General features: G+C 34.8%; 1 long non-coding RNA gene across 1 annotated transcript; it reads left to right on the top strand.

Moving 5' to 3' along the window:
* Positions 1 to 4,304: 4,304 nt before the first annotated feature.
* LOC107532857 (uncharacterized) lies at positions 4,305 to 19,366 on the top strand. Its single transcript, XR_001602791.2, has 4 exons — positions 4,305 to 4,461; positions 8,894 to 8,988; positions 17,862 to 17,978; positions 19,165 to 19,366. It is a non-coding gene; the product is annotated as an uncharacterized LOC107532857 (long non-coding RNA).
* Positions 19,367 to 20,363: the final 997 nt, after the last annotated feature.

Below are 20,363 nucleotides of genomic sequence, written 5' to 3'. Positions count from 1 at the left end.
ATGGCACTGGCATGCTCCCCTGGTGGGGAACACACGCTGTGTCCTTTGTCCTGAGGGCATTTATCTCTTTCTCACAGGTGGAAATCTTAGGGGAAGCCTCAGGGGAGGGTCTCAATAGAATATTCATAAGCTTTCCAGGTGTGCTCTTCCAGTGTCCTGGTCTACACTGATTGGTTGGTGCCAGGGCAGGAGGTGATTAGTCAATGAGACAGCCACAGTGCCACTTGTCTGGTTTTGCTGCTTTTCTGGGCCTGGAGTTGAAATACAACTGAGGCCTAGACATTTTCTTTAGGGAGGAAATGCTCAGGGGGTCTAAGCCGCATTACCAGTGATATGCTGGGGGAGGATAGGTTACCCTGGGACAAGGTTCTTGTTTTCCCAGTTTTGCCCCTTGCTAGGCATCCGGGACTTTCTGCCCTGGCTAGTCTCTTTACCTGAGTTAGCCTCTGCTCCTATCAGTCTAACAAGATTATCTTGGGAACAGAATAACAGAAGCCAGACAACAAAACTTGGAGAGAAGTAACATATAACAGCATTTTACCAAAGCAAAAATTCTGAACATCAATTTAGATTGGAATTTTTCAATCCAGCCTCATGAAACATTTATTTAATCTTAGAGTGGAAAATTCAGTTAATTAAAATTTCCAAATACTATTATTTTCTTAAAAGTATCATACCTTCAGAATTCAGTGGGCTCAACCTTGACTTAATTTTCTAAAATAATTATATTCAAACTCTAAAAGTAACAAAAAGAGTTAGTTATGAAAATAACTCCCCAGGCCTTCACTGCACTATTGTCTGTGGCCATGAGTTATGCATATATGCATATAAGTTCTTTGGTTAATCTCTTCCCACCCCCTCTGCCCCCTTCCTTCTGAGATTCACCAGTTTGTTCCATGCTTCAAAATAAAACATGTTTTTCAAAATAAATATTGAGAGTCATTCTTACAATTAACAATAAAATGCTTTTAGTAAGACCAAAAGACTGCTAGAGAGAAAAAGAGAGCAAATCTCAGAAATATTTAAAGGAGATATATATTAATGTATTGAAAATATATTTTAAAATTTTAATGTATAAAATATATTTTTAAATAAGCTCAAAATTATTGAATTTGTAGATAAATCATATTTTGGGATCAACTGGGAAATAAATATGTTAATCATTTACTCAAAAGAGTCTCATCTACCTTTAAAAGTCCTAAGGCAAATTTTCCAGTTTTCTTTGTGCCTCAATTTCAACTTCTGTAAAACGTAGAAAATAATTTTCCTTGTCTTACAAGACTGAAAGTTAAATACATTAATATACATAAAGCTCTTGGGGCAGTGCCCTGCACATAACACAAGCTTAGTACATATTTCCTACCAAGAATTTTTAGTCTTTTGAAGTGTTCTGTGAAGAAAAGCTTCTTCTATAAAAAAATAAAAATTTAAGAAACAGATCACTGAGAAACCTCAGATTCATAAACTCATCAACACATTAAGTATTCAGATAGTGTAGAGTGAAGAAATCTACTTCATTCTATCTAATTATTTCTCATATTAACTGGAACATAAAAATGGGGGGTTGCTAATATTATCATTATTTATATATTCTAAGGAACCCATTTGGGGCATTGCTGCTCCAAAGAAATTATAACTGAATAGACACAGCAATTATGTGCAAATCAGAAGTATGGAAAATATAATAAACTCTATTGTTCATCTCAGTCTCAGCTCTAGATCTCAATCCATGACATAGCTATTGTAATTTATCTGCACAAATTTCAACCTTTTCTGTGCAAAAAGAATATCACTTCAGCCGTGCAGTGGTTTCTCTTGTTTCCTGTCTTGGTGCTTTCCTGATGCACAGGGTGGGATGCCCACAGGAGCCCATTTAGCAATCACACACGTACAACATTGAATCATGTGGTAGTTATTACCCAAGGGACAATTTTCAACCAGAGAGGATGTACTTGACACATAACCACTTATTTTTTTCATTATGGATAGATAATTCTGGGATGTATTTCATATCCTTCTGCTTTGAAGTTCCCAGCAGGATTGAGCACCTATTCACACATAGTAGTGATCAACTAGTAACACCTTATTGTGTTAATTGTCTCCCTCTTTCTACTTCCATTCTCACAGGTCCTTCACTGCCACAAATGAGATCACTTTTCAAATGACCTGCCTACATGCAAACTCTCATCTCAGGCACTGATTTCTGGAGAGCCTAAGCTGAGGACTGATATATAGACTGCTATAAGATGAGGACATATATAATATATATTATATGCTCTATTTACAACATAATGTAGACAATAAATCTTTTGCTTTCTATTTTTGAGCTCAGTACGTTAGCTTTAAGGAATCATGTTTGATACATAATTCACATTCTACATCTGATAAAGGAGGGAAGAAGAAAGATTTTTTTTCACAGAATGTCTTATTCCAAGAGTTATGTGAGTTGGAGTTGTAAAAAATATTATAACTATCATTCTTACTTTTACTTAGTAAGCTCTTCAGTATAGTGACCTTTAGTATAGTAAATAAGGTATACATTTTACAACCAAAACACAATTGCACGAACAACAAGAATTGTGGTCACTGGTAATTGTTGATAACAGAATTGGTGTGTCTATGTGGTCTAAAAATCTATTTTTTTCTTAAACTCGTTGTGTCCTTTGGTAAGTATGTTTGTTGAAATATGATGAACCTTAGATTATTTTGATTTGCTAAATGATTTTTAAAATTTGTTTTAAGAATGAAGGAAAAATTTACATCATAAAAGAAAAATAAATCATATTCAGTAATTCAATAAATAAAATTCTTTGCTATCAGGAAAAGAAATCTGAAAGAAAAGAAATTCAATAAATGAAAATTTTTTTCCATCAGGATAAGGGACAAAATTAGACAGAAATAATCTACTTTCCATAATGAAGCAGGTTTTAACTTTAATCTACATTTACATTTGAACTATTTTAAGAATAGGATAAATGAAGGTCTTTTGCTTTTAATGTTGACCTTAAAATATCATATCAAATTTAAATATTGTCTTCATTGATTAAATGGGAAAGCCAAGATCTCGTGGCTTGGAATATCCTTGCGTTTGGCAGAGCCCTTGGAGACAGGCCCCAGATTGACTTCAGCTGGGATGGCACATGTGGATCCCTGGGTGATTCATTTCCAGATGGAAACATGTGCTAAAAGAACTACAGTTCTAACATGAAGCAATCATGGAGAAAATGTTTCTGAAATTGAAGAAGGTCATGATGTCTGGTCTGAAGTAAAACCATCATAGAGTAAGGTCATATAGCAAAAATAAATCAAAACCGTCTTAGTAGTTATCACCCTCTATAAATATTACACCTTCTACTTTCAATGACTAAAGGCAAAGGAGTCTTTTTAAGAAACTGAGAAGTTACAGCAAAGTCTTGTAAGCAATTTCAGCTTATTTTTTTTTTTCGGTAGAGGAAATTCAACACTTTAAATGTCAAACTATTGGAAAATATAAACAAACATTTTCCTTTGAAAAAATAACTTAGATTTCTTCAAACATACATAAATGTTAAAGGCCACAGTATACATTAGAAACACACAAAGGAAAAGCACTTGGGAAAAGTTAAAGTAGGTTGTCACAGAAGGAAGGGAAAAAAGAAACATATTCCCTTGATTGAAACCAATACACGGTCTGTTTTATATGGTCATTATTTGTGGAAATATCTTATTCCTGAACCATAATAAGAGGACCAGGTAAAGAGGCTATTATTGCCTACATGGCCTCCTCTAGTGTCAATATAGTGCATTCTCAAAAACTTTGGTTAACATGAATTTAAATTTATAAATTCAAAACTGCTTGAAGAAATCATATGTAAAAATAATATGATCCTATGGTCAATAATATGCATGGGGAAAATGTGTTCTCTTGTGGGAAAGTCATGGTTACAAATCTAGCACTCAAGCAATAATATCACAAGAAGCAGAACAAAGATGAAAGACTGGCTCTAACTCTATCATCAAATCTGGCATTATATCATGTGGTCTATGGACTCACATATACTGTGTGATGTGGTGCACCAGAAGGGAGCCTATACTTGGATATATATGTACTTTCTTTATTTTTATTGTTGACACTATTATAGATGTCCCCATTTTCCCCCCTTTGCCTGCTTCCACCCAGCCCCAAGCCCCCTTCCCTCTGGCCATCATCACATTGTTGTCCGTGTTTATGGATTATGCATATATGCTCTTTGGCTAATCCCTTCACCTGTTTTCATCCATTCCAACACCCCTCCCCTCCACACGCACCGGCAGCTGTCAGTCTGTTCCATGTGTCCTTGCCTTTGTTTCTGTTTTGTTCATCAGTTTATTTTGTTCATTAGATTCCACATATAAGTGAGATCATATGGTATTTGTCTTTCTCTGTCTGGCTTATTTCACTTAGCATAATAATCTCCAGGTCCATCCATGCTGTACCAAAAGGTAAGATTCCCTTCTTTTTTATAACCGTGTAGTAGAATTCCTTTGTGTAAATGTATCACAGCTTTTGTGTGTGTGTGTGTGTGTGTGAGATATATGTGTGTTTTTAAGTAAAAATCCAAAGTACCATATTTTCAGTCTTTTAGACCCCAGCCTCAGCCCAAAGTGTCTGGGTTCTATCTTTCAGTGAGAGAGAGAGATCATAGATCTTTTTGTCCCAGGAAAGCCAATTATTCACTTTTTCTTGATCACCTGTATGTTATATAATCTGTGATGGAAAACAAAATTAAATAAGAATCTCATAGCACTGTATACTCATACTTTTAAAAAGTTAATGTTAAATTGTTTTTTCTTATAACATATATTTTTTAAATTTTGGAGGAGCAAGGAGAAAAACTCTTGGAATAAATAACTATATTTTGCCAAGGAGACTTCAAATCAGGACTCTCAATCAAGCGTGAACATATGGTATTAACTCACCACTGGCATTAGCTAGTGAATCCTGCAGTACAGAGTTCATGTGAAAATCAGCAAAGTCAAACTTTGGGGTACTTCAGTGAGTAACTTAATAACAGTACATCTTGAATATGCTGTTTTTGGCAGAGTTAGTGTTTGTTCTGGGGTAACTTTAAATCTTGAATTCTGTTTTGTCAGAATGAATGTGACCATATTCATTATGAAAATAAAATTTTATGTTTTAAAATAAAACCTGCGTGTAGCTGCACCAAAAAGTTAATAGTCTTTAAAGAAAAGACTCATTGAACATCGTTTGCTAACTCATTTTTTTCCTTTTTCTTCCATTGTTGTTTTTTTTAACTGAAAAGTCCATGACTTGATGGACTGGAACAGAGAACATTCTGACAGGTTTTTAAAATGAAAGGAGGGGAAAATTCCCAGAGATCCTCATCCCATTTAAATTCTTCTGACCCTGTAAACAGAAGTGTCACTGCTATTCAAAGTGATAAATTATGGTTGGAATTATTCTGCCTAAAAAAAATAAATTTATAAATAAATCAGTTTTCAGCCAGTGTCTTAATGATTATGACAGTATAGCCACAATGAAGGTGACCTCTTTTGTTCTATGAATTAGTATTGTCCTTATCAGACAACACATGCTTCTATACAACCTTGTTAGGTATTGGTATGCTATAGAAAAACAAAATTGCAAAATAAGGCACAGATATTCTTTTCCAAATATTGGTTTTAGTATAAACAAAATCAAGACTATTTTTGTGTGATTGACCAAATATACCCTACCATTAAAGAACTTATGATTTCTCTGGTGATCTTTGCTATTCCACCTTCCACAGAGTGTTTCTTCCAGTTTAATTATATAACAGCAGACAAAACTCTCCAGTAATATGTGAACTAATATGGAACTACAGGCACAAAAACACATGCATTTGCAGGGTATGTCAGGAAAGGGCACATTGGTTAAGGATCATGTGAAGGTCAAGTCCAACCTAGGAAGGCACTGCTGCCTCCAAGGCAGCCTGAGGGGCTGGTGCCCCAGACACACTTTACCTCCCACAGCATTCCATCACAGGGTCATCGCCCAACTTCTCTCTTTCTCAGTTTGATCACCTACCAAATGGGAAAGAATTTATCAGCCTTATATGTTTAGCCTTATATGTGAAGTCTCCAAAACTTCGCAAAATGAACTGCATGAATATATCTAGCCCAACACGATACATGTAACTGCCCGCCTTTACCTTAAAATTCAGTCTTAATTTTTTGGGAATTCTAAATGTGAATTGTTGAAAACTAGTTTAAAGTGTGGTATTTGTTAAATTGTATTTGTTAAGTACATGATTTCTCATGTTAGGAGCTCTGCTTCCCCTGCTTCTTGGCATTTACAATCTCTATACTGTGAGCACAGTTATATTATACAGTTAGACACTTGTAGAATCTTAAGTGTATCCATAAGTCAGTGCAAATTGAAAATGGCACACTCATTTTCATGCTAATAATAGTATTTATGTACCACTCTATGAGGTACTAATCATCATTACGGAAATGATTTTGTTTTATTCTTGCAAAAATGCCTTGCAGTGGGGAAACCAGATGCAACATTATGCTTATCTTACTGATGAGAGGGTCAGGCTCAGAGAGGTATTGGCTAGTCCAAGGACACAGAGCTGGTAAATGGGAGAGCCCAAATTTGAACATGTCTTTTTTGTGTGACTATAATTTTCCAAGTTGTTTAAATTAGCCCAGGTTTAAGGTCTTAGAAAAATTACATTAAACATAAAGGGAATCATATTGCAGGACATTAAGTTTTTTATTAAGTCTGTTTGGTTGGACCTTATAACTTTTTAAATATTTGTGATGTGTAGTTTGATTGTATTATTGATAATGATGACAGTCACAAAATGATGGAGTACAGTCTATAAATCAAATATATCACTGACTTTATAGCGAACTTGAACTTATCCGAAGAGTTTCTATAGAGCAAATGTCTAATTATCTGGGACAAAAATTAGCCCTCCCCATTGGTTGCACAAGTGCTGGAAGTTCTTAAGAAGGGACTCCAAAAAACATAACAAGTGTCAGAGGAATGGCTCTATTTCAGTTTACCTGTGAGTGGTGTTGGCATTGGGGAAGCAAGTCCCTTCTTCACAGGAGGGGTTGAACATGTGGCAAAGTGAGGAAAGAATAAGGCTAAGGAAGGATCAAAGAAAGAAGGATTATTGGGACCTCATTTTTATCTTTGGTATAGATAGGTTCATATATTTGAAACCTAGGAAATATTGCCTTTTGTCATTATGCATATTTTAGGCTCAGAAATCCTGGCCAGAAGGTGTATTCTAACTGGTATGGTCTTCACTTGTAGTTTTCCTCACAAACTTAGATGTTTTATCAAAGTAGGGATTTAGATTTTTTTGGTTAAATGTTTATGCCACTTATTTGCACTCCATGTCATTTTTTTATACTCTAATCACTAGCAGGTTCAGAAAGTTACTTAAACAGGAGACATTTCTACAAATTCTTTTAAAGTTTCCAAGTAGCTTGTGTTTGAGAAAAACCATTCAGGTAGTTTTTGTTTGGATGGGATAATGTTCTAAGTCTTGCGTGTAATCCATGAGTTGTTCATTATCTTCATTAATCTTTGACTGTTTAGACATTTCTGATGAAAAGAAATATTTTATTGTCATCCAATATTATTGTTGGATGAACAAGGTAAGAACAATTCATTCTTTTTATGATGTAAAATAATATCTGTTCAGAGCAGCTAATGACCTAATTTTTAAACCATTAAATAATTTTTTCTATAATAAAAACAATTTTATTATTAAAATCATTTTCTAATGTTTTAAATAATCTCACATTAGAAAATTTAAAACTTGATTGAAATAAAGATGAAGGTTCATAATTGTCACTTTTTTAATTGTCACTTTTTATTTTTTTTAAATCATCACCCGAGGACATGCTTATTGATTTTAGAGAGAGAAGAAAGGAGGGAAAGAGAGAGAAAGAGAAACATTAATATGAGAGAGAAACATCAATTGGTTGCCTTCCCATATGTGCTCTGACCGGGGATTGAACCTGCAGCCTAGGTATGTGCCTTGATCAGGAATCAAACCCACAACCTTTTGGTGTTTGGGATGACGTTCCAACCAACTGCGTCACACTTGCCAGGGCCATCATTGTAATTTATAATTCAATTGCTTTGATCTATATGTGAGTCCCTAATTTTTCTTGTTCTATTTTAAAATTTTGACACATAAGCATGTAAGGTAGAAATTTTAGCAGGAGTTCGTAAGTTTGTCAATATTTTATATATAGACTTTATTTTAGAAAGAGTCCTCTAAAATTCTTTAACAAGTTTTTAAACTATTTTTTTAAACAAAGAAATAAAGGTGTTTTAAATCTCACTACACTCTTTCTCCCCACATCCATGCCTTCCAACCTCCCCTCCATAACAGCCCAGGTAATGTTGTACCTTTACAGTTAACTTTTCCCAACTGCACTCTTTCTTGATATCAGCTCTGACTACTCTATGTATCACTTTTAAAAACACCAATGTCCAGTTTCTCACCCCTGCCAACTATCAGAATCCCTGGGTGGGGCCAAGACACCATTTTGTTTAGAAATCTCTTTAGGTGATTTTAATGGGCAACTGGGCTTGAAACCCCACTGCTCAACATTTCCCTCACAGTTTCTCAGTGATGGCATTGTTTCCCACCCCTCCACACCTGGTCATGGCCCAGCACACTCCTCAGCACACACAGGTCTTGGTTAAACATAAACCACTTATCCTGTGACCAATCTGTATACCCTAATAGAGTAAACTGCTCAACTCTCAATTACCAACTTAATAACAGTGTCTTTACCTAGAGAACAGCACTTTGTTTTTTTATATATAGACAAATTCTTATAGGAGGGTCTAATCACAATACTGTTATCTCTCCTGTGCCCCTTTATTTTTTTCTAGGAAGTGCAGGTGATAGACTAGAAGAAAGTGGGCCTTTGAAACAGACAGATGTGGACTGAAATCCCAATTATACAATTCATGAGCAGCATACCCAGGTAAATGGTTTCACTGTGTTGAATTTCAGCTTCCCTAGATGTAATATGGGGTAAATATTGCTCTACAGAGTTGATTGGAGAATTAAATAAGAGTACATATATAAGATGCCTGGCACATAATAAGTTTTCTAGAAGTATTAGTTTCATTCTCTTAAAAGAACTTATACTTTAAAACAGTAGTTTTTACATTGAATTTCTAGGAGCATAGAGCTCAGCGGTAGAGGCCTTGGGAAAGCCAGGTTCCACCAGAGGAGCTTTGATCTATATTACTGAGTGACTTTTGACATGAGATGTCATATAATGAAAGAATTCTATTGAAGGAAAAAATGCATAAAAGCCACTGATCTGTGTTATTATAGCAGCTACAACTTGTGTTTTTCCTTCTTTGTGCACATAATTCACTGCAAAAGCACATGTTGATTTATTTATATCATTAGTTCTAATATTGGCTTTAAAACTTGTTTTTAGATATTAAAAAGTATTTTGGTACTCTACTTGGATTACAATAAAAAGTCAACTTTAGAAAATTTTAAATTTATTTTTTAATTACAATTGATGTACAGTATTATATTAGCTTCAGGTGTAAAACAGTGAGGAGACATTTATATAACTTATGTGACAAGTAGAAAATTTATATTTTAGATGTAGTTAAAGTACATAAAAATGTAGCTTTAAAAGGGTTTTGAGGAGTCAATGGAACTAAGTCAATATCAGGAAGAGAATAATTGAGAAGGGTAGCTTATTCAAGATGATCTCATAGAACATGTAATCTTTACCTCATTTCAACTATAATAAAAATGAATGGGACCAACAGTAGTCTGGAATTTCTATAGATACCAGTCTCTTTAGTTGTTCATTGTTTCCCAAAATAGCAGAGGATACATGATTTTGTTGCTGTTTCTAATTTAACAAATATAATCACATTACTATAAACATAGTTGCTTATCATAGCCATCCAAATTTCTGGAAAATATTAAGATTTATTGTCAAAGTAATGAGAACAAAAAAATAAGTTGTTCCTTAGCGTACTTTCTGTTAGGCATTTCCGGTTGCTTTCTGTATTCTTTTTATTTGCAATTATGACTGCAGCTGAACTTCATTACTATTTGCTCTCTCTCTCTCTCTCTCTCTCTCTCTCTCTCTCTCTCCCTCTCTCTCTCTTACACTTGTGGATGTGGTATTTCATTAAGTGGCTAACACTACCAGGTAAAGTTTACCTGTAAATTTTTCTTGGCTCACCCACAGTGTTTTCTTCCTTGATGCATAGTTCATTGTAGTCTTCTGAATTCCATTTTGACATGCAGCACAAAAGGATCTTCAACAGCAAAACCCATAAATAGGCAATGTAGCCAGAGGCAAGAAACAGCTCATTAAAATGTCAAATGAAAGCCTTGGTACTTGAAATTTCTTTGGTGTTTTGTAGACTACACAACTTGGGTTCCTGTCATTCTACATGCATAGTCAGTGTTTACAGTTTTAAAGCATGTATTTATCATTCATGTCTTTCAAAGTAACTTTTCAATAAAATTAATAAAGAAGTGAGATAACACTGAGAACACATTGATGCTTGTTCAACTTGCTTCCTGGAAGTGATAGACTTACATGCAACTTGTAGCAGTTTTGTTCCACATAATGTTAGCATATTAGTCTACCTCAAACATTTATAACCATTTTGTTTGTGGAAAAAACATTGCCAAGCCAGACCAGGTTAATGCATTTAGATGTTGTAAAATCAAGATAGCACATGATGTAAATGAACTTCAAGTTGACCAGTCACATATTCTCTTGGAAAACTAGCAAGGCTAGTCCCTTCATTAAATTTATTTGATGAAACAAAAAAACAAAAAGTGCAGACTATTTGAAGATTAGTTTAATACACTTCCCTTAAAATTACTGTGTGCCAGATATGGTACTAAGCCTGGAGATAAAACAGAAATGTAATCTCTCCCTGAAGGAAATCACAATTATGTCAACAAATGGTGTCAGAACAGTGTGGTAATTCCAATAATGGGCTTGGATATAGGTTACATTGATGGAGGGCATAGAAAAGGAACTGATACATTCATTCTGGAGAACAGCCACATGAGATTACACAGAAAAGGACTGAGCTGGGTGTTGAATGATTAAAAAGGAGATGTAAGAAACAAAAAGTATGGGAAATAATAGGTAGGTGAGTACTCGCGTCAGAGGGAAGAGACACAAAGCACTGAGAGCAGTAGTATAGTGAAATGTTTGAAGAAATGCGAATATGTCAGAATTATAGGGGAGTAAAGTTTGAGACTATAAATGGCAAGAATTAAAACCACATATGAGGGAAGGTTCTAGCATGCCCTTTAAGTCATTCCTTTGGATACCAAAATTTTTAGATTTACACACACAGTTTGTTAAAAATGTTTTTTAAATATATGCATGTTTAATTATTTATATAATTATATATTAACTCCACAAGGGCAGTTTTTATGGCACCTGTTCTATTTATTAATATCTCTCATGTCCATATACCCAGCACAGAGAGGACTCAATAAATAGCTGTTGAGTGAACGATGTACATTAACCAAACACAGATGAAAATAGGAGTTTCAAGAAGGGGATGGGCTAACAATAAAATAAAATGCAGTTTTAAGGGGTTTCCTAATTGGAATCTCTTTATATTATAATTAGTTTTTATATGTGTTACTGTAATTTTAAATTTATCCTGAATAGGTCCAGTAAATGCATGCACTCACCAGGAGCCGAGGGTAAACAAATCGCAGGCTGGGGCGGGACTTAGCGCTGGTTGGACCGGCGCTGGCGGCACTGAACCGCTGCGGAAGGTCCGACCCCGGACACCGAGTGCAGGAGCTGCCACGTGACTCCGCACTAATCAGCCACCCAGCCTTGCTTAGGAGCTGTGACTCTTGGGTTTAAATATGTAGCCTATAGTTGGAGATATGTAATATTTATTTATGTCAATGAAATTACTATGGTGTTTTTTCCAATTTATGGCTTATTCGCTAAAATTTGCTAAAATTAACAGTACATTAATTACAAAAAAATAAGCAAACCTTGGTTAAAAGCATTTAAAAATTAACAGGGTGTTAATTTTCACATATGACATACTGAATGGAAATCTTGTTTGTTAAACCTGAAGTTCGTTAAATCATGGTCTGCAAAATCGAGGGTTTGCTATATACTGAATGCCAGTAATTACCCCCTTGGATGTTCTTATAATTTATATTTAGTGTTTTGCATGTGTTAAAAGGTAAAAAAAAATGCTGCTACCATACATACTGTTTGTACCCTTCTACAACTTACTGGTCTAATATATTTTGCATATTTATTCATTCTACTTAGTAATTTTTCCTATGAATAATTCATCATTTATTTACTCAGTTATATACTTATCTATTATTTATTTATTCTCTTTTTGATTAGAATTTAGTTTGCTTCCATTTTTGGTTATTATAAACAATATTATTTACAAAGAGGTCATAAAAATACTCTCATTTATTTTTTGAACATGTTCCATAAAGTTCCTTCAGATTATACAAATAAGTGAAATTGCAGGGCCATAGGATAATTATGTCTTAACTTTATTACGTATTGCTATATTGCTACCTAAAGTGATTGTTTCAATTTATATTCCCAACAACAGTGTAAGAAAATTTTCAGTCCTATAAATCTCACCATCTCTCTGCACTTTCAAATTTATTGATTTTTATGATTTTAAAATGGTAGCTCACTGTGGCTTTAATTGGCTTTTTCCTGCTACTAGTGAGGTTGCACCTCCTTTTTATAGGTTTAATGATATTAGAGTCTGTTTTAATTTTGTTCATGGTATCTTTTGTTGTTTTGAAGTTTTAATATTAGTGTAATTTAGTGTAAAATTTATTTAGCCTTTTTAATGCTTTGCACTTGGTGTTGTGCATGTGTGTGCAGTTTTATTTTCTTAATTCTTCTCTACCCCTCCAATTGGTATTTTACAATTAAAAAAAAAGTTTTATAGTTTTGCTTTTCATATTTATGTCTCTAGTAGACCTAGATATTAATTTTTATATACCATGGGGTAAATTTCTAATACTTTTCTTTTCTATGCGAGCCGTAAATTTTCTCATATAATTTAAGGGATTCTTTCAGTGTACAGAACAATGCCCAGTCAACTGAGCCACACTGGCCAGGGCTATAATTTAAGGGACTTTAGCTTTGCCTTACCTATTTGGAGTAACATCTGTCATGTATCAAGATTCCATACAAACCTGATTTTTTTCTGTGTTCTCTGTTCTGACTTATATTTTTGTTTGGTTTGGTGTAAACATTTCACTTATCAAAACATAGAATGCTGAAACAATTTCCATTTAAAGATAGAGTTACTAAGTTGGGTTATTATGATTTGAATAGAAATTATTCTAAAAGTAGGTATCCCATTCAAGTGTGTAGAATTGGAAATGTTCTCATAATAAAAAATGTATTACTGATAATATTAACATTTAAAGTTATAAATTACTACTACTTTAGAGTTCTTACTAGGAACATACAGAAAGAAAACAAAAGGAAATGTAGTTTTGAAGAGAGTAGGAAATTAATACATCATAGGATATAATTAAAGTTTCCAGTATTTCACCTCCTATCTTGTCCTGGAGTTAATGCACATTTTGGACTCACAAGCTCAAAATTTTCCAATAATTGGATGAGACTCTAATTCAACTGGTCCCTCCTATCATCTATGGTGAGGAAAACTTAATGAAGCATTGAGAATACCCCATGGATGAAAACCTATCTAAAAACCTTTTTGAGAGGCAGCGCAAACAGTCCTTCCTCAAACCAATTTATTTATTAGAGTACTGTACCCACTTTAAAGCAAGTATAAAAAGGGGCCAAAAAATTAAATGAAAGAATAAGTAGATGAAGAATGATTGTGGAGAAAAATTTAATGGAACTAATGGAGAAAAGTCCAAGTGAGCCAGGTACTGTTTTCTTCATTAATAATGTTGAACTTCACTTTTAGATGTTAAAACTTAGGGTAAAGTAGACTAGGATGGCTCATAAGATAATAATCAGTACATATAAACATTATAACTCTCCAAAATATATCAATTAAAAATCTCTGGAAAGAAGTGAAGGTTAAAAAGAAGGCCTATGACAGAAATCTATTGCAACTCGAATAAGTGTTGTTCTGATAATGCTACATCAAGAAACTCAACAAACAGGTGAACATTTTAAAAATCTATCCCAGCAGTTGTTTTGTGAATAATTTGGAAAAGTAGATTATATAATAATTAAGACATTAATATTTTATATTGATATTACTCACTACTTTATTTCATAATTGCTTTTTATCTTAACCCAAAAGTGAAATGAGAGGATTTCCATTTCTAGCTTTGAATGAAGTAACAGGAACCAGATTTACATTAGTGTCATAAGCAGCCAGAAAACCACAGACTCAATACCCCCCACCAAAGGAAACATCACCCTTCAGCACTGGACTATAGACATCTCAGGACCATGATTACTGAAAGAAGAAAGACTGATGAAGGAAGCGCAATCATTGCCTCAGTTTACTGACTAGAAGCTGTTCTTAGGCTGCAGTGAGCTGAGAAGAAACCCAGAGAGATCCCAGAAACTGCATTAAGTTGTGGAGATGGGTTAGGGATTGGGGAAGCCATGACAACTAGAATTTTGGAGACAGAGAGGAAGAAGTTTCATCAAATACACACTTTGGAGATCTACAGAGGCGGGTCCTCAAGACTTTGAGTGTTTATTTGTGGCATGTACTAGAGGAAATTACTCTGATATGAGAAGAAACACTGGAAATCAGTAATCCAAACAGATATGGAAATAGTTTTTGTTCCTTCAAACAAGAGTAGAAAGACATCATAATATCTGGGACATTGGGTTGCATCCTCACATGAATATTGCCTCAGTAATGAAGTTAAATTAGCCTTACCCTAAAGACTAAAAACAGATCAACTGGTTTCCAAGTAGGTTACCTACATTCACAAACTCTAATACTCTTTAAGGGACGATAATAAAATCTAGCAAGTAAAGTGAATTCACATTGTCACCATCCAATTATAAATTACAAGGCATCCAAAGGGAAGAAAAATATGACCCATAACCAGAACAAGAAACAAACAATGAAAAGAGATCCAGAAATGGCAGGGTTTTAAAAAAAAATAATTGATGGACTTTTCTCCTTGTGAGAACTCTCTACCCAATGTAGCTTATTTCCAAACTTGTTAGTGTAATTCTCTTACATTGCTAGTGGAAATGAAAAATGCTATGGCCAACTTGGAAAACATTTTGGAGGTTCTTTAAAAAGTTACACTTACCATAAGATCTAGAAATCCCTAAATGGATTCTCTTAGGTATTTACCCAAGAGAGATTAAAACATATGTGCACGCATATATTTGTATATGATCGTTCATAATAGCCAAGTCATTGATCCAAATGTCCATCAACACGTAAATAGGTAAATAAATTTTGATATCACTGTATAATGGAATACTACTCACTAATAAAAAGGAACAAACTACTCACACACATAATACGGATGAATTTCAAAGTTATTACACTAAGTAAAAATAGCCACATAAAACATTACTAAGAATCGCTAAACTTTAGTGACTGAAAGCAAATCTGTTTGCTAGAGACTGGGACTAGAGGAAGGAAATTCACTACCAAGTGGCATAAGGGAATATGTACATATGGATATATATTTTCTCACACTTATCAAATTATACACTTAAAATTAGTGAATTTTATTGTATGTAAATTTTACTTCAATAAACTGAGTAAAAATAAGTGGAATGGATCTGGGGTAGAGCAAGTTTCGGAGACTTGAGACAGCTTGACCAAATTCTAAGTTCACTGTTTTTAAAAGAGAAACAATTTGGTAGTAAAAATCAATAGCAAATAACAGCTTGTGAGAAATAAAGCTTCTTGAATTAAGGTCAAACATGGAAAAGTCTGTTCACATTCAAAGAAAACGTTGAAATAGCACCAAGTAAACTGACATGCAGTAAAACTGGCAAAACAAAATAAACACTACATCAATGTATTAGGAAAGCTAAGATTTTTGCAAGATTAAAGCGGGTTTGAAAATTAAATATATGGTTTTGAGTTCATTACCAGAATGTTTAGGTTTCTGCCCTCCTTTGATTTATATAGTATTAGACACTTACAATGAAAATAAAATTCCAAGGAGAAGAATTGCTTAAAATCAATGACACAGCTCATAGGTCTTCTCAGAGTTGGCACACTCCTTGTGGAAAAAGGCAGTCATCATTTTCATTTTAAAACATTCGGATGGGCAGTTCCTCCACATTCTGGACAACCAAACTATTTGTTCAGGGGGTTTTCTTAAGAGTTGTTTATTGCTTTTACACGGCAACTGATGCAGTTAGGAAAATATGTTACTTTCAACATCATCATTCTTTATGCTGATTGCATCTTTGTTAACATGAAAAACTTGTATCAGTGACTTTATCCACAATCAAATGTCTGGTCTTTCATTTGAGATACATTCATTCATCCATCTTTTTTTCTTTAAGTAATTTATTCAAGATCTACTGAGCAAATCCTTTGTATCAGATACTCTGCTGGGTGTTGAGGGCACAATAATTAAGAAACTATATACAGCTCTTGACATCAGAGTACTCAGCCTAGAGGAAGAGGCAAACTTTCAATGAAAAGGACACACAAAGTGTTATGATTAGTTATTTTTATAGGTGCTTTTAAAGAATATATTAGGATCAGGGAAGCTTAGAGAACATGAAAATCAAAAGTGTATATATGTAACAGCCAGGCTGGGCATGACTCAGGGGTTGAGCATTGACCTAGCAGCCAGGAGACTGCAGTTTGATTCCTGATCAGAGCACATGCCTGGGTCGCAGGCTCGACCCCCAGTAAAGGGCATGATTATCACAAGCTGATCAATGACTCTCTCATCATTGATGTTTCTACCTCTCTCTCTCCCTCTCCCTTCCTCTCTAAAATCAATAAAAAGATATATTTAATAATATATATATATACATATAATATAGCAAAGAATTCTGAATAAACATTTGGAGAATAACAAAAATCAGTGTATTTAAGATACAACAAAAAGTTGGAGATTAGTCATTGAGTCTTGACAAAAAATTATTTTTAATTTTTAGAAGAAAAGCCAAAGTGACAAAAGCCTTTCATATGAATTCCTTTCTCTTTAAACCATAGTATTTAAACAGTTTTCTTCCCAGGGAGGAGAGGGTCATATTCTTCTGAAGAAAATAAGGATACTTAAATATATTTCACTGTAAGATGTGTTTGCCTATGTTTTTTGAAAAATGCGGTCTATTGTGACACGCTTTTCCAATGAAAACCTTCCCCCCTCTCCTTCCTGGCCACTCCCTTGCCCTCCTTGCTGTTCGGACACTCTGTGGGCCCCCCGCCTGTCCACCGCACGGTGGGGCACGCTGTGCACTGCGTCGCTCCGGGGAGCTCCATGCCATCGCTGTGCGTTTGAGACCTTTGGTTCTTGGTATGTGAGATAACCCCAGTAGTATGTCCTCAACCTTCCTTTCTCCTGTTCCACTTACGTGTGATATCTCTATTCTCTGTTTCCAGGACAACTCCAGTGAGCTCCAAAGCTTGTAGTTAGCTATTTACAACGTATCTCCCTGTGGCCGTCTTGCAGACACCTCAAACTCTCAGTATGTTCCCAACTGGATGGATCACATCTTCTTTAAAGCTCTTCAGATGTCATTTCAAGACAATTCAGGAAACGTCCCCTCAACACTTCTAGAAAGCAGTCTTCAAGGCACTGAGAAACACCGTGATGGTTAAAATAGATTCCTGGCCTGGAGGAGCTGCTCAGCAAATATTTTATGTGATTATTTTCTATCTTCTTTTTCAGCTCTTTCCTGCAATACTAACCGATTACCACCAGAAGCAGATATCAGACACGTACAACAGATGCAGAAAATCACTCTAAAAATGAGAACAGTCACTGGGATTCTTTGATAGTTACCAAGTGAGTGAGAAATTCAGAGATTTCCTTTGAGTATGATTATTTACTTATTTGATATAAATCATGCTTCAATTTTCTTATGAGAAACCATGAACACTTACATGCTTGTGACAGATACAATTTTTTTTTTGACTTTTCATCAAATGTTCTCCGTATTAATCATGCCATTTTATTTTCTGTGTTTCTGAGGATTTGGTATCTGGGGCCTGTTGACTCTGGAGAGATTGCCCCTCCCAGTGCTAGCTAATTCCTAGAAATAGGAATTGTAGAGCACACCTGTCATATGTAAATGAACCAATCCCACATCCCCACCAACTCCTCTATTAGCTTTTTACACTCAGGGCCACTATTCCTTTGCCTCACCACTCCAGGGACAGGTACCAGAAAACTAGGAACACCCCCTCTACCTCTGAATCCACTGAAATTATTCAAACTAGTCAATCCTAAACTTGCCTATCCTGCCTTGCCAGTTCCTGCCCGCAGAAACCACAATAAAGGCTCTTGCCCATGTTTTTATGGGAGGGGGAGGAGGAGGGAGAGATGCTTAACAAAGTTTGAAGGCAAAAAGTTTAATGAGAATTTCAGTGGCCAGTCATTCAGTACAATCTTATGGAATCTTGGTGGGTTTCAAGTACTAGTCTGTCCAAAATGAGGACACCATCTCAATCTTACATCTTATTTCTATTTTACATAGGCTCTGCAAGAAGGAAGGTCTCCCTGTATCTTCCCTTAAACCCAGAATATTGGCCCTGAGAAGCCAAAACCTTCTCTAAATCTATGAAAATAATTTAAAAACCCTACAGAACATTTGGGCCTTTAAAAAATAAAAACTTGCAAAGATCTCTGATGTTTGTGAAAAATTCCTTTTATTTATCACCAAAAGCTGGAATTACTTAAAGCAAATCCGCTTCATTTTTCTTTAATGGAAGGCTCCCAAAAGTCATAGAAGTTCTGAGAAGTCAAGTACTGAAATTTTCTTCAGCTTCTGGGCTATTAAAACTGGATTGAATTATGTTTATTAAATCCATCTCTATATTTTTGGCAATTAGTTTCTCACACCTTGACTTTAGGAATCTGGGAATCACTGACATGTCAAACTTTCAAAATATAGGAGGCTACTTTTTCATAAACCAACATGCCTAATTACTGGTGTTATTTTTTGAAACGTTTCCATTCCTGATCCTCCTAGGATTCATACATGGCAAAAGCATTTAAAATGCCATCTATCATCTGGACCGCTACTTTAAATCCCTCAGGCAAATGTTTTTGTAAACAATTGGCCCTTGAAGGTATCCTTGGAGCCAGGAAACTCATGTTTCATTGGTTTAAGAGAAGAGGCACATTCCAGAGTTGAGGATCCTCTGAGGACAAAACTGTGAGTCAAGGTTTACCACATCATATCTCTCATTAAGCAGCTTGATTCCAATGATGTCATAAATCCAAGGTCAAAACGAACTGTTAAATTTCACCTCCAAAGATCCACAGTTACAGCTTCCAGGATATCTTATGAAATTTTCCTTCTAATTTTTAAAATAGAGACAATGATTATGAACTACAAAATTTGAAAACCAGCAAAACAAGTGCAGAGTTTAGTGCTATAATCAACAAAGGGATAGAGTGAAATGCACCTAACATATGCTGAACAATATACACAATTACAATTACAGGACATAAAGAGTAGTTATAAATAGTAACTAACAATGAGATTGGTAACATGTACATAGCTGATTTAAGCATTTTTAAGTGACGCTTAGAAAGGTGATTGGTAGATTTGGCTAAAAAGGAAACTACTCAGAGCCCCTACTCAATACATTGTAACAAAAATCACCTGAAATGAGAGTTAAAAACATGATTCCTGAACATCACCCCAGTATGAATGTAAGGATACTAGTTAAAATTGAATTTTATATGAATTATGAACAATTATATTCCTATATTTTATTTCAGATAAACAATGAATAATTGTATTTTTAATTTTTTTTTTTATTTGCTAATGCTGGCAGTATCCAGAGAACAAATCCAAACTTTAAAATCTTGGCCCTGTCGCTTGAAAACGGTGTAACATTGGTGAGTTACTTAACCTTTCTGAACCGTGGTGTCCTCTTTGTATATTGTAGGTGATGGTTAGTGTGAGGATTAAATTAAGTAGCTTATAAGAGGGGATCAAAAAAGTGTCTAAAACCTAGTAGGCATTCAACGAATTGGGTTTTGTACTAATTTTCTAGAGTTGCCATAACAGATTACCACAAACTGGGGAGTTTAAAACAACCAGCAAAGTATTGCCTCACAGTTCTGGAGGCTAGGATACCAAAAGTGTCGAAAGAACAGGCTTCCTTTGAAGACTCTAGGGAGGAATCCTTCCTTGTCTCTTTCTGGCATCTGATGGTT

This window comes from Miniopterus natalensis, chromosome 5 (genome assembly GCF_054644295.1).
Source record: "Miniopterus natalensis isolate mMinNat1 chromosome 5, mMinNat1.hap1, whole genome shotgun sequence".
Classification (NCBI taxonomy): domain Eukaryota; kingdom Metazoa; phylum Chordata; class Mammalia; order Chiroptera; family Miniopteridae; genus Miniopterus; species Miniopterus natalensis.
The sequence above is the reverse complement of the archived record's forward strand: the minus strand, read 5'-3'. Positions and strand labels throughout refer to the sequence as shown.